This window comes from Chiloscyllium plagiosum, unplaced genomic scaffold, assembly GCF_037043375.1.
Source record: "Chiloscyllium plagiosum isolate Xiang-an unplaced genomic scaffold, Cpla_swu_hap1 HiC_scaffold_10, whole genome shotgun sequence".
In the NCBI taxonomy this organism is placed as follows: domain Eukaryota; kingdom Metazoa; phylum Chordata; class Chondrichthyes; order Orectolobiformes; family Hemiscylliidae; genus Chiloscyllium; species Chiloscyllium plagiosum.
In genome coordinates this window covers 5989489-6015540 of record NW_028270148.1, presented here as the reverse complement: position 1 = coordinate 6015540, position 26052 = coordinate 5989489, and the positions used below count along the sequence as shown (strand labels likewise).

Below are 26052 nucleotides of genomic sequence, written 5' to 3'. Positions count from 1 at the left end.
GACCTCTTTCCACCTATCACATTTCCAACGCCCCTCCTCCAAGTCCCTCCTCCCTACCTTTTATCTTCTCCTGCTGAACACTCTCTGCTCATTCCTGAAGAAGGGCCTCTGCCCGAAACGTCGAATCTCCTGTTCCCTGGATGCTGCCTGACCTGCTGTGCTGTTCCAGCAATAAAGTTTCAACTTTGATCTCCAGCATCTGCAGACCTCACTTTCTCCTGAAATGAGATTTACCCTTGTGTGGAGTCCTTTACTGATGAACACAGCTTTTGTTTCCGAAGGTAAAATGTGAGCAGGACAATGCAGATCAAGACAACGAGGCCCAGAATGGTGCAAATGATTAAAATGGGATCTGAAGTCAGGGGAATACCATGGGAAGATTCTTCTATAAAATATCAGAATATTACACACACAGTCACTCCGCTCTGAACAATGTTTAAGATTGTCTACAACATTAATTTTGAGCTCCTCGGGACAGTAACTCCCCTCCTGATTCACCAAAGCCTGTCCACTATCAACAAGGCACAAGTCAGGGGTGTGATGGAATATTCCCCACTTGCCTGGATGGGAGCAACTCCAACAACACTCAAGAAGCTTGACACCATCCAGGACAAAGCAGCTGACTTGACTGGCACCAAATCCACAACCATCCACTCCCTCCACCACTGACTCCCTACTATACACTATCTGCAAGATACACTGCAGAAATTCACCAAAGATCCTCAGAAATCATCTTCCAAATTCATCTAGAAGGACAGGACAGCAGATATATGGGAATACCACCCCCTGCAGGTTTCCCTTCAAGCCACTCCCCATACTGCCTTGGGAATACCTGGCCTTGATGACCATTCTGCCCTTCCACTGATTAAGCACAGCAGCCGGGGGCTCCCTTCCCTGTTCACACCAATGTTCCCTCCCATTGACTTACCAGTTACATTGAGCTGGCTCCCTGCTCCATAAATGTAGCTCCACACACTGCAGCTGTACACAGCAGTATCATTGAGAGTCACATTCACAAGGCTCAGAATATAACTGTTCCTGCTGACGTTCCTGGAGAGCTGAACATGGGCGTGGAAATCCTGGGTCTTGGTGAGGGTGCCATTCACAAAGTGGCTTATCACCCACTCCCTGTTGCTGGCAGGTCACTGGTAGTGTCAGTGGACATCAATGTCAATTACACTGGCATTGTGCATGGCACACTGGAACTCGGCAGTTTCACCCTCTGCTACCTTGCTGACCATTGGATCCTGAAAGAGGACTGGATCAGCCAATGGGTCTGTTTATTTTGAAGAGAAAAAAATAATATAATTGGAATTGTAACATTTTATAAAATCTCTTCCTGGTTTAATGATGATTTGCAGAGGATGAACTGAAGCTTCCTGTGTGGATATTGATGTTTGTAATTTGAGGGGGAATGATTTGAAACATATCCATCAGTTGAATGCTTTCCAATTTGCTGCTGTGATTCATTTTGTGAATAAACTATCAAGAGGAGAATTTCACAATGGTCACAGCTGACTGATTGGAATAGACTGAGCAGCCATTTAAAAAGTTTCATTCTCACTGAAAACTGAAAAGAAAAGGTTGAAAGTTTCAATCAGCCTGTAATCGGTGGTCCCTGAGGACACCCTCCCTGATTCACTGTTGCTCCATTCGATTCTGAATCCTAACAGTGTGCAGGGCTGTGGGGAGAGAGGAGGACATTGGCAGTCGGGAATGATGCTCATTTGAAGAGTCAGTGCAGACAGGATGGGCTGAATGGTCTCCTTCTGCACTGGAATGTTTCTGTGATTTTAAGGCGGGGTGGGGGGGAGTTCTTGATGACTCAGGGGTGAAAGGTGAACAGGGATATATAGGAATGTAGAGTTGAGATTAATATCAGATCACTTATCATTTAATTGAATGGTGGAGCAGGCATGATGGGCTGAATGGTCTACTCCTGTACCTATGTTCCTGTCAGTGTCTCTTGGAGTAAGGGAGTGAATGAGAGTCATAAGAAGGGGAGTAACCAGGGTGGGGGGGAGGAAGGGTTTAGCTCAGGACAAGGACATCAGAGGGGGAAGTGGGAGTGTGATTGAGCAGAACAGGAGCTGCAGAGGCTTGTGGGAAATGACGGCCAAAGTCTTGAGAGCTGAGAGTTTGAAATTTCCTGGATAAATTACTCACATCTTAATGAGTTACACTGGACCCCAGTTTAACCCTCAGTTTAAATGACATTGAGAAACAGATCCAGTTTTAATGTGGAACTGACTCATGGAAGTGAATGTCTGTGGAATACAAGCCCGTACGAAACAAATCTCTTTGTATTCTGTTAAACTCTCAAATTAAAGATAAATACAGGTTGATGGAGTAATGTTGAGCTCCTGTGTGCAGCCTCGGCACCAAGCCCTTCACAACGTGAACACAGCATTAGATAATTACTGAGTCATCCAGACCTCCAATGGGTAACAGTCTCTACAAACAAGGCACCAACTGTTTGTTCTTTATTGAATTTACTCACAAACGAGTCAACAATTCCAGGCTGAGAGCTGGAAACATATCACCTTACTTCCTGATGTTCCCATCAATTCTTGTAAAAACCTATTTGGTTCACTAATCTCTTCAGGGAAGGAAATCTGCCATCCTTACCTGGTCTGGTCCACATGTGACTCCAGACTCACAGCAATTTGGTTTTATCTAATTGCCCTCTGAAATGAACAGGTAAATGACTCCGTTTGAGGGCAATCTGGGAATGAGGAACAAATTCTGTGTCTTACAATCTCATACTCCACATCCACCTGATGAAGGAGCAGCACTCTGAAAGCTAGTACTTCTAAATAAACCTGTTGGACTATCTGGTGTTGTTTGATTTTTAACTATCTAGCGACAAAGCAGAAATCAGGAGGATGATGGAACAACTTGCCTGGATGGGTGCAGCTCCAACAACGCCCACACTAACCTGTCCATTAACTGGAGCAGTTAATAAATACTGTGGCTACAAGAGCAAGTCAAGGTGAGTAACTCACACTCTGACTCCCATAGCCTGCCTACCATCTATCGACAAAGCAGAAATCAGGAAGGTGATGGTACAACTTGCCTGGATGGGTGCAGCTCCAACAACACTCAAGAAGCTTCATGCCATCCAGAAGAAAGCAGATGCCTGATTGGCGCCACAACTCACACCTTCAATGTTCACTCTCTTTTATACTGATAGACTGTGGTTACCATCTACAAGATGCCCTTCTGTAACTCACCAAAACTTCTCCAACAGCAGCTTCTCTGCCATCTGAAAGGACAAAGGGAGCAGGTACATGGGACAGCATCTCTTACAGGTTCCCCTCCAGGGCACTCACTATCCTGACTTGGAAATATCATGTATAACTTGTGTAAAAGTCAAATCTTTTAGTTTTGTTTTAGCTGAAATTAGGGAGCTGACTATTCCACGAATATTGTGCTTAAGGAGATGAAAGTCATGCTTATTATGAGTCAAAAAATGGGCAAACAAGAGCCAGATCTCTTTATAAAATATTTACCAACTAAAATAAAAAGAGTTATGGCCACTATTGAATATTTATCCACAAAACAACTGTCTCTATTCTGCCTGCTACAGTAGAATGGTACTATCATACGATATCCCAGTTCCCAGTACTGGAAAGTGCATGTAGGTCTACACATTCCGTATACACTCAAGTAATATTTGGATTTATTTGACTACTTTTTATGGTTAAATTTATGGGGTCGACTATTACAGGGACCACATTTGAGGGGCTGAATTTCATGCTGGTCAAAATTCAGAACATATCATTGGCAGAAGCAAAACTAAAGTCAAACCGAATAAAGAAAAGAAACACAAGAATTACAGTAATTCTGAAAATCTGGATCAGAGCATGATGGCTGGTGGACTGGAAGACCCAGAATGGAATAGTACAGCCACAGACTGGAAAGCCAGAGTGGAGAGTAATGGGCAGGCACATTGGCTCATAAATGTTGATCTTTTTACCGTGAAGAAGTTGAGTTGAATTTTATATGAGATACATGAAAAATTTCAGATTTTTGGATCAAAAATAGGGGGTTGACTTTCACATAAGCTCAACTTATAGTCAGGTATATGCGGTTATCATCATCATCGTTCCTTCAGGGCACTGGGTCCAGTATCGCAACATCAAGGGGACCACGACAGCTCAGGAAGGCAGCTCACCATCACCTTCTCAAAACATACAAAATTGGACCTGGAGTAGGCCATTCAGCCCATTGTGCCTGCAACATATTTCAACATAATCATGGCCAATCATCCAACTCAGTCCCTTGTTCCCACGTTCTCCCCTTACCCTTTGAACCCTTTAGTCCTCAGAAGTATATCTAATTTTTCCTTGAAGACATTCAATGTTTTCATCTCAGCTGCTTCCTGTGGCAGAGAAGACATTTCTTCTCAAGGGCCATTCACGATGGACAAATACCAGCCCATCCAGTGATGGCCCCATCCCAAGAATGAATGAAACAAAGCCAGACAGAGACAGGAGAATGTAAAAGACAACACTGAGAACAAACAAGGTGGAGAATCAGAAAAATGGAGAGACAGAGAAAGAGTTTGAGATTGAGGAACTGGTCCAAGAGGCAAAACAGTTTATTCTATCTATGAGTAAAAACCGAGAATTGTTCTATGTTTATATTGAGCTCTCTGCTTTCTCTTTACCAGAGGAATTTAACACATTCTCCTCTCCAATAAATCCATGTGAAAATGGTTACTGTGTCAGATTATTCTAAGGTAAACAGAACTTACCTGCTACAGTCAGCTGGGTTCCATTCCCACTGATATCTCCCCACACGTTACAGTAATTGACAATAGCGTCATTGGGTTGCACATTTGTGATGGTCAGAATGAAGCTGTTATTGGAGGCGTCTCTGAAAGACTGGAATCGCTCAGTGAATCCTGGGCTCCATTGTGTGATGTACCTCATGCCATGTGTTAAAACCCACTCCAACTTATCCCCTGGTTTCTCCCGGTCCCAGTGAACATTGGTGCGTGCCACTGCAACATTCCTCATGGTGCACTGTAACCAGACAGTGTGATCCTTGGTGACGCGTTCCAGAAGTGGAGACTGGTGAAGGACTGTGACATTTGAACCTTTAAGAGAAAACGTGAATAAATTAAAACTGATCTGAACTTTCTGGAGAATTCCAATTTAGAGTTAATGAGAAAGGACAGATGCTCTCTCCCCATAACCCTTGATTCATTTGCTCATAAGAACCTATCTATCCCTGTCTTACATATACTCAATGACTTGGTCTCTACAACTCTCTGCAGCAATGAGTTCCACAGATTTACCACCTTTTGTCTGAAGAAATTCCTCTTCATCTCAGCTGTAATTGATCATCCCTTCACTGTAAGGCTATATCCAGGATCCTACTCTTTCCAACAAACATCTTCTCCACGTCCACTCTATCCAAGCCTCTGAGTATTCTGTGATGAGACAAACTGTATTCACTGCTCACAATGTAGTCTCCTCTTCAGTTAGGAAATGAAACACAGACTGGGTGACCCCTTCTCAGAACACCTCCATTCTGTACGCAGAAAAACTCCCAGGTGCTTGCCACTTCAATACACGATCGTGTTCCTTGGCTAATATCTCTGTCTCAGTCTTGCTGCAGTGTTCTTCTGAAGCTCAGCGCAAGCTGGAACAACAGCGCCTCATTTTCCAATTGGTTACCCTGCAGCCTTCTGAAATTAATATCGAGTTCAACAATTTTAGAAACTGAGCACCTTTCCCCATGCTTTCCACCTCCCCCACACACCAGGCCTTATCATTACCCAGGCAGCTACCATACATTAATGTAAATCACTAGTTCCCCATCTGCAGCTGCTCATTCCCCCAGACTGGCCATTAACTACGCCTTTGTCTGTTCAACAGCTTTTTTCTCACACTGGGCTCTATCTCCATCGATTGTTTATTTTCACCATCCTCCCCACCCCACCTTCTATATAAAAACCATTATTTTCCTCATTGCCATTTGTTCTGTACAAGGATCATTGGACCTGCAAAATTAATTTTGATTTCTCTGCATCGATGCTACCAGATTCGCCGAGACTCTCCAGCAATTTCTGTTTTTATCCTCAGAAATGGAATCAGAAACAGTCTCTGAGTGTTATTGTTTGAAAGACAAAGTATGAGTGAGGAAATAGAGACCATCCCAAATGCCAGGTGATGAGGAATGAACAGTGGTCCATCAGGTGGTCACTCCATCTGAGGGCCAGAATGAAATTTTACTATCTAGCTCATGAAATGTCAATCACAGGTCATTTATGGATGAGGAACGCACAGTTGAAAATATTAAAACATTTATTGTTCAGGATTACATAACGATCTTATATTTTACCAGACAGACTGGTCCACGTCAGGACTTGGGGAATCTCCAACCTTCAATTAAAGCTTCACCTTTAATTCCGATCACAGCTTTTGAAGGACCATTTAGCAGGGTCTTAATAGGTTGTGTAGGAGCCCGACCTAAACCCAGGAATGACAACCAATGGGTCACTGCAGTGGTTCAAGAAGATAGCTCAGCACCACCTTCTCAAAGGCAATTAAGGATGGGCAATAAATGCTGGCCCCGCCAGTGACACCCACATCTCACAAACCAATTAAATAAATTACTGCACCTGAGCTCAGCTTCCTCCTCTCAGTGAATCCATCCCCGAGATCACTCTCCGTCACTTCCTCAATCTTCTTGATCACAAACTGATCTCCAATTCATTCATTGGGTAAGAGGTTATTGCTGGAGGAGATTGCCATGTAAACTCTACTTACAGGTGATATTGAGCTGGCTTCCTCTCCCATAGATCCTTCCGCAGATGAAGCAGTAATAGACCCCACTGTCACTGAGCTGCACTCCTTTGATGGTCAGAAAAAAGCTGTTACTGGAGGAGTCTCTGGAAGACTGGAATCGCTCAGTGAATCCTGGGTACCATTGTGTGGAGCTACTTCCTGGATGTGTGAAAACCGGCTCCATAATTTGCTCTGGGGACAGTCGGAACCAGTGAACATTGGTGTGTGTCACTGCAGCATTCCTCATGGTGCACTGTAACCGGGCAGTGTGACCCTTAGTGATATGTTCTAGGCTCCGAGACTGGAGAAGGACTGGACCAGTGATACCTTCAACAAAAAAGTAACAATAAGTTTATTCCCACAACAGCAAATTCTCTGAACTACCATTTTGAAAGGATCTGACAGGTTGGTAGGAGTTATAAGTTAAAATGAGACACTGAGTGATTGAGATGCATTTGTGACTGATTCAGATAAAAAAAATCAATCAACAAAACAGAAATAATTTAAGAAAACAGTGTGTTAAATAATATTTCTGAACTCTTGTCAGAATCTGATCAACATTTTGGACATGCCATTTTTCTGCACCTGGATCAAAACTCAGGTTCACTTTCACCTGAAAGGACAAGGGCAACGGACAGATGAGAACACCAACCCCAACAAGATCCCCTCCAAATCACTCATCATCCTGTTTTGGGAATATATCAGTGTTTCTTTGTAGTGACTGTAATGAGGTCAGCCAGGTGGCTGTTAACCCGGTCCAATCAGGGAGCCCTGGCTGACACAGAAGAGCAGGAGTATCAGACGTTCTGCTTTCTATGGACCAGGCCAGACCCCCTCAAAACATTTCAAGAAAGTGCCTCAGACCCTAACTTTGCTCATTGTTTTAAGCAGGTATAACATGAATATTCCAGGAGGGATGCAGTTGATTAAACCACATAGTTTTAAACAAAACAGAATTTACTTACAAGATAACTGAATGAAAAACTGAATGAGAAACAAACAAAAGATACAGAATACATAATAATGTAATCTATCTGAAAACCCAGCAGATCATCCCAACTTCATGCTGCTGCTCCAAGTATTTGCAACAATCTCCATAAACTCCTCTTGGCACAAAAGGTAAAATCAAACACAGGGTCTTACAGGAGAGAAGTCAGAGACAGGATCAGCATGGACCTACGTCTTTAGGTCTAGCAGGTTTTACAACTGCCTGACTGTTTTCAGTGAATAGCCAGACTGCCAAAATCAAACCAAACCAGAGAGAAGCTGTATATCACACCTCTCCCCTTAATAAAATGAAGCATTAATAAGCAAAAAGGACTTTTTAGATTTCTTACAGTGTGGAAACAGGCCCTTCGGCCCAACAAGTCCACATTGACCCTCCGAAGCGCAACCCAACCAGACCCATTCCCCTACATTTACCCCTTCACCTAACACTACAGGCAATTTAGCATGGCCAATTAACCTAACCTGCACATCTTTGGATTGTGGGAGAAAACCGGAGCACCCGGAAGAAACCCATGCAGACACAGGGAGAATGTGTAAACTCCACACAGAGAGTCGCCTGAGGTGGAAATTGAACCCGGGTCTCTGGTGCTGTGAGGCAGCAGTGCTAACCACTGTGCCACCATGCCACCCATTTTAAAAATCCTTTATCCGAAACCATTAGTACTCTATAATACACATATACATTACATTAACAATAATCATGCAAAGATGTACTCCCACATTCTGTTTCAGTCTGTTTACTCCTGCTTCTGAATGCCTCCATTTCTCATTCGAGTCTCGACAATGCATTGGCAGTCACATTTTCTCGACCTGCCACATGCACAATTTTCAAACCGAATGGCTGTAACAACAAGCTCCATCTAAACAGTCTCTGGAATTTTTGTCCTTAAATTTCTCCACAAACTTCAATGGGTTATGATCTGTGTAGATGATTGTTTCCGATATGTTACTGTAACATGAACAATGAAATGTTGTAAAGCTAACACCAATCTCAAAGTCTCCTTCTCAAATTTCAAATATTTATGTGAATGAATGTTCAATATTCTGAAAAAATACCCAATAGGTCTTTCTATCTTCTCGTCATCTTCCTGCAAAAGCACAGCACTGACACCCACATCACTTGCATTGATAACCACCTTGAATGGCTTTGTGTAATTAGGTGTGGCTAATGCTGGGGCAGTGGTTAACACAACTTTCAGGCTGTCAAATGCCTTTTGACTGTCTGCTGTCCACTGAAACGTCTTGTCTTTCTTTAGCAATTCAGTGGGTGGAGCAGACACACTGCTAAAATTTGGTATGGGAAACCCCCTAATTACTTTTGTTTTTGCATCCCATGGGGCCATTTGTCCATGTCTAATAACATGGCCCAGAAAGTGACTTGGGCTTTGGCAAATTCACTTTTAGCCATGTTTATCACCGAGCCTGCCTTCTGAAATTGGCCGAACAAGTCCGAAAAATGTTGCAAATGTAAAAATCACCAGGTCATCTGTTTTTCGGTAGCGGTTGGAGTGGGAGAGGAGGGACAGTGAGGTCCAGGAGCCCGACAAGAAGGTAAATTTTAAAGGTATAAAGGTTTACCTCATGTGTAGGTGAAGCACACACTGAGCAGGAGCAGACACGAGACTGCTGAGTAAGTGAGCCTTTATATTTGGGTGGTTGCTTTACCAGAAACAATACTCAGGTAGTGTCTCCCACCCACCCACCTCCTCCAACCAAAAAAAAGGTTGTATGTGCCAATTTTATGAGGATGTTGCCTGGTAATGAGGGAAGGTCAGATGAAGAAAGGCTGAGGGATTTGAGGCTGTCTTTGTTCAAGAGAAGACAGTTGAGAGGTAACTTAATTGAGACATATAAAATAATCAGAGGGTTAGATAGGTTGGTACAATGAGAGCCTTTTTCCTTGGTTGGTGATGGCTAGCATGAGAGGACACAGCTTTAAACTGCGACAGTTAAGGGCATTTAAATGGTCTCTCTCTCTCTCTCTCTCTCGATTATGTCATCTTCAAGCATGCATTCAATCTCCTTTTCAACATCTGCCAGCTTTAGAGGCTTATGCCTCTCCTATATCTACATCGTGCATAATTAGGAGAAACTGAAGAATACAGATGCTGGAGATCAGAGTTGAGATTGTGGTGCTGGAAAAGCACAGCACGTCAGGCAGCATCCGAGGAGCAGGAGAATCAAGTCCTTCATTCGGAATGAGGCTTGTTGGCCGGCGGGGGCTGAGAGATAAATGGGAGGGGGGTTGGGCTGAGGGCACGGTAGCTGAGAATGCAATAGGTAGTTCATGCATAATTAGGTTAGTATTTCCCAGCTTATTTCCACATATCTCCCAATGTGATAGTAATATCTCTTTCAGATCATTTAGATTTTTCTCTGGAAGGTTATTCAATAATTTATCTCAATTTTTTGCAACTTCCTGATTGTCCAATTTAATTACATAAATGTCCACTTAAGAATTCACCGAACTTGGTTCTTCGCTCTGTGTTGTAACTAGTAACACATTCTCCTCTTGTTTCCTTCCCTGTCAAAACACTTTTTAAACATATTTGCATGACATACTCTGTGAGATTCCTTTGAGTTTGGAGTCCTTATCAAATAGTTCAGCTCATTCAATTTCCTTTTGACTTGATAAGATTGACTAAACCTTCCTTGTAAAGTTCACCTAACATGAGAATTCACACTGAAACCTTATCACCAAAGCAAAACTGTGAGTTTTTGATTTCTTGTCTGCTTCTTGCTTCCAATGAAGAAGTTGTCCAAGATTGGGATAAATCATTGAGTTGCCTTCCAGAGAAAAATCAGGAATTACTAAATTTGATTGATTTATTTGATGCATCTCTGATTGCAAAAAGTGCAATCGGAATTCCCTTATCCCAACCATCTGGATAGTCTTGACTATAAGCTTCTGACATGGTCTTCATTGTCTGATGGCACCTTTCTAGCACTCCCTGTGACTCTGGATAGTACGCCACAGGCTTGAATTGTTTTAGTCTTAAGCTGTCCATAACTTCCTTGAATAAGTTAGATATGAAGTTTGATCCTTGATCTGCTTACACCTCAGTGGGTCGTCCGTAACTCATAAAAAAATTGAGTAATTCCTCCACAATCCTTTTAGCTGTGATACTGCAAAATAGAATGGCCTCTGGAAATCTCAAGGATGCATCAATTTTTGTTAAGAAATACTGATTCCCATTTTTTTGTTTTAGGTCAGGGTCCTATCTAATCAATTAAGACACTTGTAAAAGGTTCCTCAAATTCAGGAATAGATATTAAAAGTGTGAGTTTTATTATTACCTGTGGTTTTCCAATTACCTGACAGATATGACATAGGGGAAAGTGAGGACTGGAGATCAGAGTTGAGAGTGCTGGAAAAGCACAGCAGGTCAGGCAACATCTGAGAATCAGGAAAATCCCTTCATCAGGAACCTATGTGACATCTGGCAAAATTCAACTATATCTTTGTGCAGCCCAGGCCAGTAAAAATGTTTTTGTATTTTAGCCCGAGTTTTTCTCACTCCTAAATGACCCCCTAGTGGTAGCTCATGTGCCACTTTCAACACCTCCATTCTATAACCCACTGGCAATATGACTTGATGAACTTCTGCCCATTTCTCATCTGCCAGAATATGTGATGGTCTCCATTTCCTCATTAAGACGTCATTTTTAAGATAATAAACATTCATGTATACATTCAAATTCTTTTTTCTATTTATGTCTTTTGATACAATTGCTCTAAATGTTCATCTTTCTGCTGTAACTCAGTTAATTTATCTGAAATAAAGATGTTTGCATTATCATCTATCTGCTCGCGGTTTGTGTCAACCATCTGAACAAACAGGGTCTCTGCTAATTCCACTTCAAGTTTCTTATTAATATTCTTTGATCTCTCTATTTCAACTGGTGACTTTGTGACCTCATTTCCACACAGTCAGGAAATATCCCAGGGTATGTGTCCTGTAATTATTCAGTTGTTTGAGTTTCCACTGTCTGTCCAATCACCATAGGTAGCACTCTGGCGTGTGAACCAGCTATATCATTAACAAGGACAAATTGTATTCCTAGAGCTGAGAGTTTGTCCAGTACTCCTACCATGACTTCTTCATTCTTCACTGGATACTCAAACCTCATTTTACTAATTGAGCACTTCTTGTCTCACCTTGACTTCCCGTAACTAGCACCTTTTCTGGCAATAGTCCTTCAAAAGTACATATCTCCTCTTCTTTTAGCATCACAGATTGAGAAGACCCTGCATCTCTTAATATTGTAATCTCTTTACCTGCTCTTCCTGGCCAATGTGGGCAAAATATGGTTTAAGAAGATCTGGCAGTTCCCCCTTAACCAACCTCCAACCAGCTTGTACATTCTGGTGCAGCTTTCTAACCTCCCCTGTGCTTCCTATTACCACTCCAACAAAAGTCACTGGCTTATCTGTTTTCCTATATCTGGCTTCCCAGTGCATTTCCTACTCCACCAATATGTGGCTACATTATTGCAGTGGAAATACTGAAGCTTTTCAACTTCTCTTTCCCCTCAAGGGTTTCCTTTTTTAACCCTATGATCATCACCAAGTTATCCCTATGATCATCACCAAGATCTACCTTCCTCTTTCCACGTGAGGATTTCTCTTTTCCCCAATTTCAATCCCCCACAGACTGAAATTGTTTTTGGAAGCAAAACTTTGATTTATGGACCAACTCATAATCATCAGCCATTTCAGCTGCTAATTTTGCTATTTTAACTAACTGCTCTTCCACATGAGTTCTCATTACTTCAGAAGGTGAAGTTTCAAATTCCTCCAAAATAATTGTCTCTCTTAGAGAGTCATACCTTTGCTCTGTCTTTAATGCCCTTATGCACTTATCAAAATTACTTTGTTTGTATGTTCCCTCCTTACATTCCTGAAATATTGCCTGTCGGCTTCTGGCACAAGCTCATCTGCACCTAAGATGGCTTTCTTCACTCCTCTTATGCCCCAGATAGCTCCTCTGATACTGATGCAAATACCTGACTAGCTCTACCTTTTGTTTGGATGAACAAAACCCACATGGTCACTGGTCATCACATTTGTTTAGTCACCCTTTTAAATGAGATGAAAAAGGCTTCCACATCCTTCTCATCAAATTTAGGCAATACTTGAATATATGTCTCACCACGCCTTTGGCTACCATGGGTTTGCTCATCCTCACTCTCTTCCTCACTGAGCTTACCTTCAGCCCACAGCTCCATCTGTTAAAGCTGACTTTCCAGGCTGAGTGCCAATTTCTGAGTTCAAGCTCTCTCTCTTTCTTCCTTTCTTCTCTCTCTTTTTCTCTCTTTTCTCTCGCTCTTTCTCTCGATCTTACTTGCTCTTCTCTCTCTCTTTCTTTCTCTCTCTTTCACTCTTACTTCTCTTTTTCTTTTTGTTCAATAACGTGATCCGTTCTTTTTCTTATTGTTCTGCTAAAGTGGTTCGTTCTTTTTACCTTACCTCTGCTTTTAATTGTAATTCAAACTGCTTCATTTTCAATTAAATTTTAGCCATCCTGAAAGATTCTGATGGTGTTTCCAGCAAATGTAAATGCTGAGTTATTGTTGTAATTATGTCTCCTTTCCTCATGGAAGGAGACAGCTCCAATCCCAGCTTGTCTGCTAATTCTAGCAGCTTGGCCTTAACCACACTTTGTAAAACTCCCAAAGGTCACTTCTTCCATCCCTAGAACTCTCTTGGTGATTGAAAGAGCCATTGCTATCCAAAGCACTGTTTAAACCAACTGAATTCAACACATGGAACAAAAGACACTAACACCTACCAGTCGTTGCCTTCGAGTCCAACAATCCTAATCCCAAATTGGAACTATAGAACAAATCCTGCAAATAGCCCTGATCTGCTATTGACCAGGCTAGAACTCTTTAAACATTTGAAGAAAGTGGGCCAGACCCTAACCTTGCTCATTGTTTTAAGCAGGTGTAACATGGATATTCCAGGAGGGATGTAGTTGGTCAAACCACGTAGTTTTAAACAAAACAGAATTTATTTCCTAGATTACTGAATGAAACACAGAAGAGAACAGAATATAGAATACCTTAACCTGTCCAAAGACCCAAGAGATTATCCCAACCTAATGATGCTGTTCCAAATATTAGCAACAATCTACATAAGTACCTCTTGGCAGAAAATGGAAAATCAAACACAGGGTCTTACTAGAGAGATGTCAGAGAGAGGATCAGCATGACCTGCTTCTTCAGGATCTACTGCACATAGACTGCAGTAGTTCAAGATGGCAGCTCACCACCAATAATAGCAATAATAATATAATGATGGTGATAATAGTGACGATAATGGTGATGATGATGATGGTATTGACAGAACATTTAGAAATGTCTTGTATGATCCAGCAGAGTCAGCATGGTGTCATGAAGGATAAATATTGCCAGACAAATTTATTAGAATGCTTTGATGAGTTGAGAAATAGGATAGATAAAGGGAATCCAGTCAATAATGTGTCTGAATTTACAAAATGCTCTATAGAATTCCTACAGTGTGGAAACAGGCCCTATGGCCCAACAAGTCCATACCGACCCTCTGAAGAGTAACCAAAACAGACCCATTCCCCAACCTGATATTTACCTCTGACGAATGCATTCTAAACTTCACATCCCAATACACTATGGGCAATTTAGCATTGCCAATTCACTGAACCTACACATCTTTGGATTGTTGGAGGAAAGCGGAGCACCCGAAGGAAACCTTTGCAGACATGAGGAAAATGTGTAAGCTTCACATAAAAAGTTGCTTGAGGTTGGAATCAAACCTGGGTCCCTGGTGCTGTGAGGCAGCAGTGCTAACCACTGAGCCACCGTGCTGCCGCTAACTACTTTTGATAAGGTACCAAACATTAAGCTACTTAATACGAAGAGAGTCCTTAGGGTTACAGGTGGTATGGTCAGAGGATTTACTGACTAAACAATGGCAGAGATTTGAGATAAATGTGGCATCTTCAGAAGGGCAATTCTCAAATTAAACTATTTCTACTGAGGTTCCCTATTTCTTAACAATTCAAAACTATCACCTTTCATCAGGAGAAAATGTTTTACCTGTTTAACACCCACCTGGACTCTGTGAATTTGAAAAATCAGTCTTTCCAAGTAATATGTGCCTCTCTGAAATGAAAAACAATCCAATTCCATCAACCTGTAAAGCAGCCTAATTATTTCAATGTTAACTTTGTCTGCTCATAACATCTCTCCCAATGCAAACAAATTCCTATTCATGCTCTAAGAACTGTTTCTGTCAGATTGATTTCTTCTTAAAAAATGATCGTAACTTCAGCAATATTGTCATTGTCATCTTTAAATCCTCTCATACACACAAAGACCAAAACCTACATGTAACTAGTTCAGAATCCAAACTCCATATGAAATGATATTAAAATTATGCAGAAACCATACACCTCACATTAGTATTTAGACTCTAATGGGGGGGAGTGCATGAGTAATCAAGCCCCAGTTAACCACAAGCCATTCTAAATCTGTCACTGAATCAACATGACAGCCATTTTGTCTATTTTCTGTCCTCCGATCCAAAGTCAACAAAAAGCAAGTTGACTAATGACCTCAAACTTGACATTTATTATCAGCAAGACAGATTCTTGAAACAAGGAGAAACAAAGGAGCATTCGCATCTACCTTTAATCTCAAACATACATTCATTCACAGACAGAGTAACATGGCTCTGCAGAAATACTTCCTGCAGTTTGTAGAAAAAAAAGCCTGAAAGACAGACCATCCCTGTGCAGCAAAGAGATCACATCAGAAGTTAGAATGTGCTGATATCTCAGAATTTCTTCAGTTTCATGTGAATTGTGCAATATTTGTATTTTATCTTTGCTACAGAACTTTAAAGAATGGTTCTTATACATTTCATGACTTTTTTTCAGTGAAAGAGTATAGTCCCAGCTCTGTCTGGCCCTGCACACCCATTAGAATTGAACTTTTCAATAAAATTGTCTCCATTGCTCTTATTTCTCCACTCAATCTGAATATCCTCACATCTGTCTGCATTATATCTGATCTGCTATTGGCTGCTCACTCCCCCACAATAGGACAAGTAGAAGAGAAAGCCCCAGGAACTACCTGAGCCAGGATGGGGACTGAAGCCAGATTCTCAGCAACATTCAACACGAAGCTCCAGCTAATTATGTTGTGAACTCCCAGAATATTGTGATCCCTCTTCCCCTTTCAGGTGGCTCAGATGGCTGGAGTATAATGTAGATAGAATAATGATAACATCTCAGCTTCAATCCTAGTCTCAGCTGTGAGAGCTCATGGAGAGCGAGCCCTCCCCTTTCCCTGTGCTCAATGTGGAGTGGTTCCCTTTATCCTGGATCAAACCAATTGCTCTCGAATGGAGAGAGATGTATGTGCCCCTTTGTGCTGTATGGTTCATTCCTAATCCCTGGGGGATTCACTGCAGATGTGGCACCTCACAGAGCAATCTCCCTGACACTGCACATCCAGCCCGATGGTATAGACACTCTTGTGAGTCAGATGGAATTACTTTCATTCATTCTCCAGGATAAAGCTCCACATTTCCCACAAAATCTTCCTCCCATGTCACAAAAATATCCCCTTTCTCCATTCCCCCACCAACACTGAACCTGAGCTCAACTTCCTCTCCATGGTGAATCCATCCCTGAGATCACTCTCCATCACCTCCTCAATCTTCTTGATCACAAACTGATCTCCAATTCATTCATTGGGCAAGAGGTTATTGTTGGAGGTGATTGTCATGTAAACTCTACTTACTGTCTACATTGAGCTGACTTCCTCTCCCATAGATCTTTCCCCAGACTGAGAAGTAATAGACCCCAGTGTCACTGGGCTGCATGTTTCTGATGGTCAGAACGAAGCTGTTATTGGCAGAGTCTCGAAAAGGCTGGAATCGCTCAGTGAATCCTGAGCTAAATTGAGTGGAGCTATTTCCTCTATTTGTTAAAACTTGCTCCATAATTTGTTCTGGGGACAGTCGGTACCAGTGAACATCAGTGTGTTTCACTGCGATGTTCCTCATGGTGCACTGTAACCGAGCAGTGTGACCCTTGGTAACACGTTCCAGGATCGGAGACTGGAGAATGACTGCAGCATTGATACCTTGAAAATAAAAGAGAACAGTATGTTTATTCCCACAGGAGCAGATTCTCTGTACTGCCGTATTGAAAGGATCTGAAAGGATGGTAGGAGTTTTCAGTTAAATAGAGAAAACACTTTGTTATATTAATCCATGGAGCTGCATTTGTGACTGATTCATATTAAAGAAAATCCATCAACATCAACAGAAATAATTAAATAAACAGAGTGTTAAATAATATTACATAATTCTGTTGAAAATCTCATCAACATTTTGGACATGTCAATGTCTTCTGCAGCATGATCAAAATCCACATTTGCTTCCATTTGGGCAGCAGATACATGGGAACACCACCCCCTGCAAGATCCCCTCCAAGTCCCTCACCATTCTGACTTGAAAATATATCACTGTTCATTCAGTGTCACTGAGTCAAAATGCTGCAATTCTCTCTCTCAGGGCATTATGAGTCTACCTGCAGGACATGGACTGCAGTGGTTCAATAAAATAGCTTACCCCCAGCACTAGCAACAATAATAATGATAGTGATGGTGATAGTGATGGTATCTGAAGAACACGTAGAAATGTATAACATGAATCAGCAGAGTCAGCATGGCATCACAAAGGATAAATAATGCCAGACAAATTTACTGAAACACTTTGATGAGGTAAGAAGCAGGATGGATCAAGGAGATCAAGTCGATGTAATGCATTTGGATTTTCAAATCAGTCAGGCACCACACATGAGGCTACTTCATAAGATGAGAGTCCTTGGTAGGTAATATGGACAGAGGATTGGTTAACTAAACAATGACAGGAGTTGGGATAAAGGCGCCTTTTTCAGGGTAACAACCTGAAATTTGTGCGGGGGCCACAATTGAGCTCAGTGCGGGGGCCACAATTATTGACAATCAATATTAATTACTTGATGTGGAAAATGAATCGACTGCAGCAAAGTTTGTGGATGGCACAAAAATAAATGGGAAAGCAAGTGGGGAGAATAACACAAAGAGTCTGCACAGAGCAATAGACAGGTTCAGTGAGTGGGCACAATGTTGGCAGACGAAATGCATTACGGGTAATACAAGGTCATGTACCTCAACAGGAAGAATATGTTTTCTTTTCTTCATTCAAGATGTGAACATTGCTGACAAGCCATCATTTATTACCCATCCATAATTGCTCAGGGCACAATTAAAAACTGGCTCCTTTACTGTGGGTCTGGAGTCACATGTAGGCCAAACCAGTAAGGATGGCAGTAAACCAGGTGGGTGTTTCTGGAACAATCATTTCATGGTCATCATCAGATGTTTAATTCCAGGTTTTTAAGGAATTCAAATTCCAACATTTTCCATGGAGGGATTTGAAAATGGAGTCTCAGAACATGCTCTAAGTCTCTGGATTAATAATCCAGTGATGATCCAACTTGGTCATTGCCTCCCATGTGGGGAAAGACTGCTTGGCAGCCCAGCACAGAGGACGGGGAGGGTTGGAGAGTGTATATGAATCACCAAGGCCTAGCATCCAAGTTCAGCAGGGAGTAAGGAGGGAAGATGGAATGTTGGCCTTTATTTCAAAGGGATTGGAGGATAAAAATAGTGAGAATTTGCTACAATTATACAAGGCACAAGTTAGACTAGAGCTGGACTAATGTGGGCTGTTGTGGGCCCTTTACCTGAGGAAAAGTACACTGACATTGGAGGCAGTCCAGAGAAGGTTCACTCGGCTGATCCTGGGTGTGAAGGGATATTCTTATGAAGAGATGCTGAGTAGGTTGGACCTGTACTCATTTGGGTTTAGGAGAATGTGAGAAGAACCTAGTGAAGCCGATAATCTCGGACTAGAGGGTGTAATCTCAGAATACCGGGTCACACGTTTCAAACACACATGAGGAGGAATTTCTTCTCTCAGAAGTTTGTGAATCTGTGGAACTCTTTCCCACAGAGGGCTGTCATGGCTGGGTCATTCAGGATAGTCAAGGCCGAGATAGACAGAGATTTAATTAGTGAGAGAGTCAAGAGTCATGGGGAAAAGGCAGAAAAGTGGGTTTGAGAGTTATCATATCAGCCATGATCCTATTGAATGGCGGAGCAGTCTAAATGGGCCAAATGCCTACTTCTATCCCTGTATTTTACTGTCGTACCTATTTACAATATCCAATCTCATGATCAGACCGACACTGCCCTCCTCAGATCCTGACCATGAATCCTCACAATTGTTTCACAGCCATGTACACATAATCCCTCAGTATTCACTGGCCCTGGTAATTGCCTGATTACCAACTGACCCTGTGTCCCCCTATGTCCAGGAGCTGCTCAGAGACCCAGGGTCCAGCTTCTTACACACTCACACTTCATATACAAGCTCCCAGACACCTTGTCCAAATCAATCATAGTCTTAGAATCATAGAATCATAAAGTCCCACAGCTCGGAGACAGATCCCTCAGCCCAAACTGGTCCATGCAAACCAAAATGCCCATGCACGCTGATACACTTCTGTCAGATTTCACCCCCCCACCAACAAACACCCCCCCACCACCCCCTCAATCTACTCCATTCTAAAGGAAAACACTCCTAACTTGTGCAACCTCTCCCTATCACTCAGTCACTTGGGTCCTGGCAATATCCTTGTAAATTTCTTCTGTACTCTTTCCAGTTTAATAACATCCTTCCTGAAGCAAGGTGACCAAAACTGAACACAATGCTCCAAATGCAGCTGGACGTTGGTGAACTGCAACCGAACTTTCCAACTTCTATGCTCAATGCCCTGACTGATGTCGGCCAGTGTGCCGAAAACCTTCACTGCCCTGTCTATTGTGACTCTGCTTTCAGAGAACCGTGTCCCTGAACTCCAAGGTCCTACTATTCCACTACATTCCATGAATCTCCAACCTTGATTTTACTTTCCAAAATGCAAGACCTCACACTTATCAATATTAAACTCCTTTTGGCATTTCTTTGCCATCTTCCCCAAATGATCAAGATCTTGCTGCAATTTCAGAAAACCTTCTTCACTGTCCACCATGCTGTCTATTTTAGTAACATCAGCAAACTAACTCAACATGCCTTGTACATTCTCATCCAAATCATTGATATAGATAACAAACAGTAATGGGCCTAGCACTGACTCCTGAGGCACACCACTAGTCTCCAGTCCGACCAGCATCCTTCCACTATTACACTCTGCTTTCCACCATTAAACCAATGGTATATCCAATTTGCCAATTCTCCCTGGATTCCATGCAATCTAACCTTCCCGAGAAGCCTATCATGTAGAACCTTATTGAAGGCCTGACTGAAATCCATATTGATTATGTCTACCCCCCTGCCATCATCAACCTTTCTGGTAACTTCATCAAAGAACTCTAATAAATTTGTAAGGCATGATCCATGCTGCCTAGTCCTAATCAAACCCTGTCTTTCCAGATGCACGAATACCTTATCCCTCAGAATCTTCTCAAGTGACTTACCTACCCCAGATGTTAGGCTTAACTGGTCTAGGGTTCTCAGGTTTCTCATTGCAGACCTTCTTGAATAAGAGCACAGCATTTGCTACCCTCCAGTCTTCCAGAACCTCAGCCGTGGTGAGCGATGATGCAAATATATCAGCCTGGGCCCCAATCCTGCCATCTGTCTCACACCCTGGGATATTGGTACATTTCTTTTCCCCAAATCAGGAAAGGGCTGACAGAATGTTTATCCCAAATAATCATCTTCATTAGCCTGATCCTCAACATTTCTCTTCCTCACATTTATCCTTGGAATATGGTCCTTTTCATTGGTGTCACTTCACACTCCATTCTCGCCCTCACTGCCCAACTCTCCACGATGTTATTCATATCTCGTAAACCCCCTGGATCGATTCCACATTTCCCTTCAATATCCTCTAACAATTCCCACAAATAATTCCCCATCACAATCCCCCAGCCCCACTACCCACACACTCCACTCCATGGTCTCACAAATGTAGAGTCACTTCTGGGAAATGGCTTGGCTGGGGGGGATTTTATAGAAGCATAAAATTATGTAGAAAATAGATATGATGGAAGTAGACAGGACGGATCCATTGGTGGATGAAAATAGGACAACAGGGCATAGCCTCAAAATTAGGGGGAGCAGATTTAGGGCTGAATTGAGGAGAAAATTCTTCACCCAGAGGGTTGGGAATCTGTGAAATTCCCTGCCCAGTGAAATAGTTGAATCTTCCTCATTGAATGTTTTTGAAGCTATGATAGGTAGATTTTTGAACAGTAAAGGAATTAAAGGTTATGGTGAGAGAGTGGGTAAGTGAAGCTGAGGCCATGAAAACATCAGCCATGATCTTATTGATTGGCGGAGCAGGCTTGAAGGGCCAGATGGCCAACTCCTGCTCCTGGTTCTTAAGAAAAGGTGCAGTTCAATGAGACCTGGGTGTCATGGTGGAACACTCATTGAAGGTTGGCATGCAGGTACAGCAGGCAGTGAGGAAAGCTGGCCTTCATAGCGAGAAGATTTCAGTTTTGGAATAAGGATTTCTTGCAGCAGTTATACAGGGCCTTGGTGAGGCAATGTCTTGAGTATTGTGTGCAGTTTTGTTCTCCTAGTCTGAAGGAGGACATTTTTGCTATGGAGGGAGTCCAGCGAAGGTTCACCATACTGATTCCTGGGATGGCAGAACTGACATAGTAAGAAAAACTGGATCAGCTAGGCTTGTACTTGTTGGAATTTCAGAAGAATGAAGGGGAATCTCATGGAAATGTATAAAATCCTGATGGGACTGGATAGACAAGATGCAGGAAGAATGTTCCCAATGTTGGGGAGGTCCAGAACTAGGGGTCATCAGAACTAAGATGAGGAAGCATATCTTCACTCAGAGTTGAGAATGTGTGGAATTCTCTTGCACAGGAAGCTCTCGGGGTCAGGTATATTCAAGAGGGAGCTGGATGCGGCCCCATCCAGCTAAAGGGATCAAAAGGTATGGAGATAAAGCAGGAGTGGGATACTGAGATTGCATTATCAGCCATGATCATATTGGATGGCCTACTCCTGCTCCTATTTTTGATGTTTCAGTAAGTTTGCAGATGACACAAAAATTGGTGGAGTTGTGGGTTGTGTAGAAGGTTATGAAAGGATACAACTGGCTTTTGATTAGTTGGAATGTTGGTTGGAGAAATGGCAGATGGAGTTTCAACTGGACAAGTGTGGAGTGATACATTTTACGAAGTCAAATGGGAGAACAAAGAATAAATAAATGGGAGGACCCGCAGGAGCATTGATATGCAGAGGTATCTTGGGATGTAAGTCCATAGCTCCCTGAAAGTGGCAATACAAATGGATAAGATGGTAAAGAAGGCAGATGGCATGCTTGGCTGCATCGTATGGTGCATTGCTTATAAAAACTAGCATGTTAACTTCCAGCTGTAATGCACTTTAGTTCAGCCACATTTGGAAGGATGTGGAGACATGCAGACGGTGAAAAGAGGACTACCAGGAAGTTGCCTGGATTGGAGTGCATGAGAGGGTGGACAAATTTGGATTGTTTTCACAAGAGAATCAGAGGCTGATGGACAGCCTGATAGAAGTTTATAAAACTATGAGAGGCATGGATAGGATGGATAATCAGAGTGTTTTTCTCAGGGTGTAAATGTCAAATAGAGGGGGGCGTAGGTTTAAGGTGAGGGGGTGAAACTTTAAAGAATAAGTGTGAAGGAAGTATATTACACAGAGGGCGGTAGGTACCTGGACTGTACTGGCAGGGGAGGTGGTAGAAATAGATTCAACAGCAGCACTTAAGAGGCATGAGACAGACACATTTACAGGGAGGGAATAGAGGGATATGAACCATGTGTGGGCAGATGGGGTTCATTTAGAATGGCATCATGATTGACACAGACTTGATGGGCTGAAGGGCCTGTTGTTGTGCTGGACTGACCCATGTCCCATGCTCTAGAGAGCAGGATGCTGCACCAACCCCTCTACCAACACCCCGCCCCTCCACCCACACACCCACCCCCACCACCACCACCACCACTAACAAGACTGTAACACTGGTCCCAAGTGAACCAACCCCCATTGTCACAGATGGACACTTTCTTTATCTATGTCACTAATACTTCATATCGAAACAATTGCTTCTCAACAAACTCAACGAGCTATCAGAAAATTGATCCAAATAGCCAACTGCCTGTTTGAGGGGATTATGAGCGCGGTGCCCCTCACATCAAAATAGTCCTTCCCAGGCCAATCAGCAGCACCACAGAGAGTCCCTCTGTCCCCACAATCCAGACCAACCATCCGATTGCCTCTTGCCTCTTGCCTCTTGCCTCTTGCAACGGGGAGCCAGCTCCTGCCCACTCCCTGTTCCAGATCCTGGAATCCAGATTCACTCTCAGCCCCAACGCTGAGCCTTCACTGATCAACAGCACAATTAATTTCGGTGTGACTGTGTGTCTCACTGTCCCTCCATCCACTTACTCTCTCAACTCTCCACTCCTCTGAGCACCATTGAGTCCACTTTCTGTTAGACAGTCTCAGACACATATTGCAGCACCTGGAACTGCTCTATTAGGGTCCCCTCTGGCTGCTCCCATCATCAGCTTCCTCTCACACCAGTGGTTTCTCCTCCAGACTCTGATCATCTCTGCGCTGTCCCCAGGCACATTCCTCAACACTTCACCATCATCATTTCGCCCTCAGAAACCTGCTCAACATTTCCATTTCCCCCAGCAATGCATTGTCCCTCCATCTCCTCCAATAATCCCAAGGCTGTTTCCACTCTCTCCAAAATGAGGACACAGTGAAGATTAGTTTGTGTGTACCCTGGGTCTCGTTGGAGTGGTTTTGAAAGACACCTTCTTGTTTTAAAAAGTTGGAGAATTTACAGCTTTGTGATTCAGAGTGAGTTTCACCAATGGACCCATGTTGACACTCACATAAATTCTCTATGATCAATAATATTGAATTTCTTTCATTAAAACACCTCCAGGACTTCACAAACTGTGAACCAGTTTGAAGTTCAGTATCTGACAGCACTGAATCCTGGGTCTGTTCCAAACCGGGCACATTTCCAAAGATGAATGTGCTGAATGCCAGTTCATGTTTTGTGTGATGTTGTTCACTGAAGGAAAGAAGTCGATGGTCAGGAGACGGAGAATATCTCCTGTTCTTTTTAACATTGTGCTTTATGATCTTTAAATCTTCAAATTGGATGCCTGAGCACACCACCCACCATCTGATGGAAACAAGGACAGAGTGCAATCTTCTCTCTGTTGCTGCTGTTTATATTCACTCTTGCCACATGATCTGACGTCATGATATCACATTCATCTACAGCTTTACTGTAGCTCATCAGAAACCACTCTGTGACATCCGCCTAGTCCACCGGAAAGTCAGCTTCCAGAAATAGTTTTGACAGCCACAGCTTCTATCCTATGTGCAAGAGAGAGAAACCAACTGAACCAAGCTGCCTCATCACACTCACTGAGAGTGTAGAGTGTCCCTCTGTGCTCCCACCGTTTCCCAGCTGGTCAATGGACAGACAACAATGTGAAATAAACTGGGGATTTCACCATCTACACAACAAAGAGAGGGAACACCCGTAGGAAACGTGGTTTTGACAATTTGCCTGTGATAAGGGTTGCCTTTTCTGAACACCAGCTGCAAACTGAGCCCAGGAAACAGAAAAGGAGAAGCAACATTTGCTGCATAGAGTGGAATCTCACTGTTCCCAAAATCACAGCAATGTTCTGATGAAGAAGGAAGCCTTTTGGGTCCATTGTTTCAGCACTGGACCTCTTAGCACTTTAACTTCAACCACAGGGAATGGGTGAGATAATAAACAAATATTTCACATCAGTATTTAATGTGGAGAAGAATATGGAAACTGGAGAACTTGGTTAAATAACTAGTGATATCTTGAAAAGTGTCCATACAACAGAAGAGGAGGTGCAGAATGTCTCAAAATGCATAATGTTGGATAAATCCCTTGAATCTGATCAGGTCTACCCCAGTGATTGCGAGGCTGTTTGCTGTGATATTTGCATCATCAAGAGCCACGGGTGAGGTGCTGAACGAGTGGAGGTTGGCTAAAATAGTACCACTATTTAAGAAAGGTGGTTTGGAAAAGCCAGGGAACTATAGACCGATAAGCCCTAGGTCAGTGCTGGGTAAGTTGTTGGAAGGGATTCTGAAAGACAGGATATATTAGGTATTTGGAAAAGCAAGGACTGATTAGAGATAATCAACACAGCTTTGTGTTTCACTAACTTGACTGAGTTTTTCGAAGAAGTGATAAAGAAGATTGATGAAGACAAAGCAATATACTGTTTATATGGATTTCAGCAAGGTCTTCAACAATGTTTCCAGTTGTAGACTGGTTAGCAAGGTTAGATCACTTAGAATCTAATGAGACATGGGAGAAAGTGAGTACTGCAGATGGTCAATATCAGTGTCAAAAAGTGCAATGGTGGAAAAGCACAGCTGGTCAGTCAGCAGCTGAGGAACAGGAGAGTCGATGTTTGGAGCATAAGCTCTTCATCAGGACCCTCAGTTGTTTTTCAGATTGAAACTTGTGACCAGCAGTGTGCCACAAGGGTCAGTGTTGGGTCCACTGCTTTTTGCTATTTATGTGAACAATTTGAATGTGAATAGAGGGAGTACGGTTGGTAAGTTTGCAGATGATACCAAAATTGAGGCTAAACTGGACAGTAAAGAAGGTAATCTCAGAATACAAATGAACCTTGATCAAATGGGCCAATGGGCCGATGAGAGGCAGATTGAGTTTAATTTAGGTAAATGTCAGATCTTGCACTTTGCTGAGGCAAGTCAGGGCAGGACTCATAGAGTTAAGAATTGGGCCCTGGGGTGTGTTGCCAAAAAAAGGGACCTCGGGGTGCAGGTGTACAATTTATTCAAAGTGGAATGGCATTTAGATAGGATAGTGAAGAAGGCAGTTGGTACGTTTGCCTTTAATGGACAGTGCATTGAGTATAGGAGTTAGGATGCCATATTTTGGTTGTACAGGACATTCGTTAGGCCACTTTTAGAATATTATATTCTATTCTGTTGTCTTTGAGATCGGAAAGATTTTGTTAACTTTGAAAACATTTAGAAAAGATTTACAAGAATGTTGTCGGGATTGCAGGATTTGAGCTATCAGGA

General features: G+C 42.6%; 1 pseudogene; it reads right to left on the bottom strand.

Annotated features, from left to right (window-relative positions):
- Positions 1 to 230: 230 nt before the first annotated feature.
- The window catches only part of LOC148148897 (uncharacterized), a 92528-nt pseudogene continuing 66706 nt past the window's right edge, over positions 231 to 26052 (bottom strand).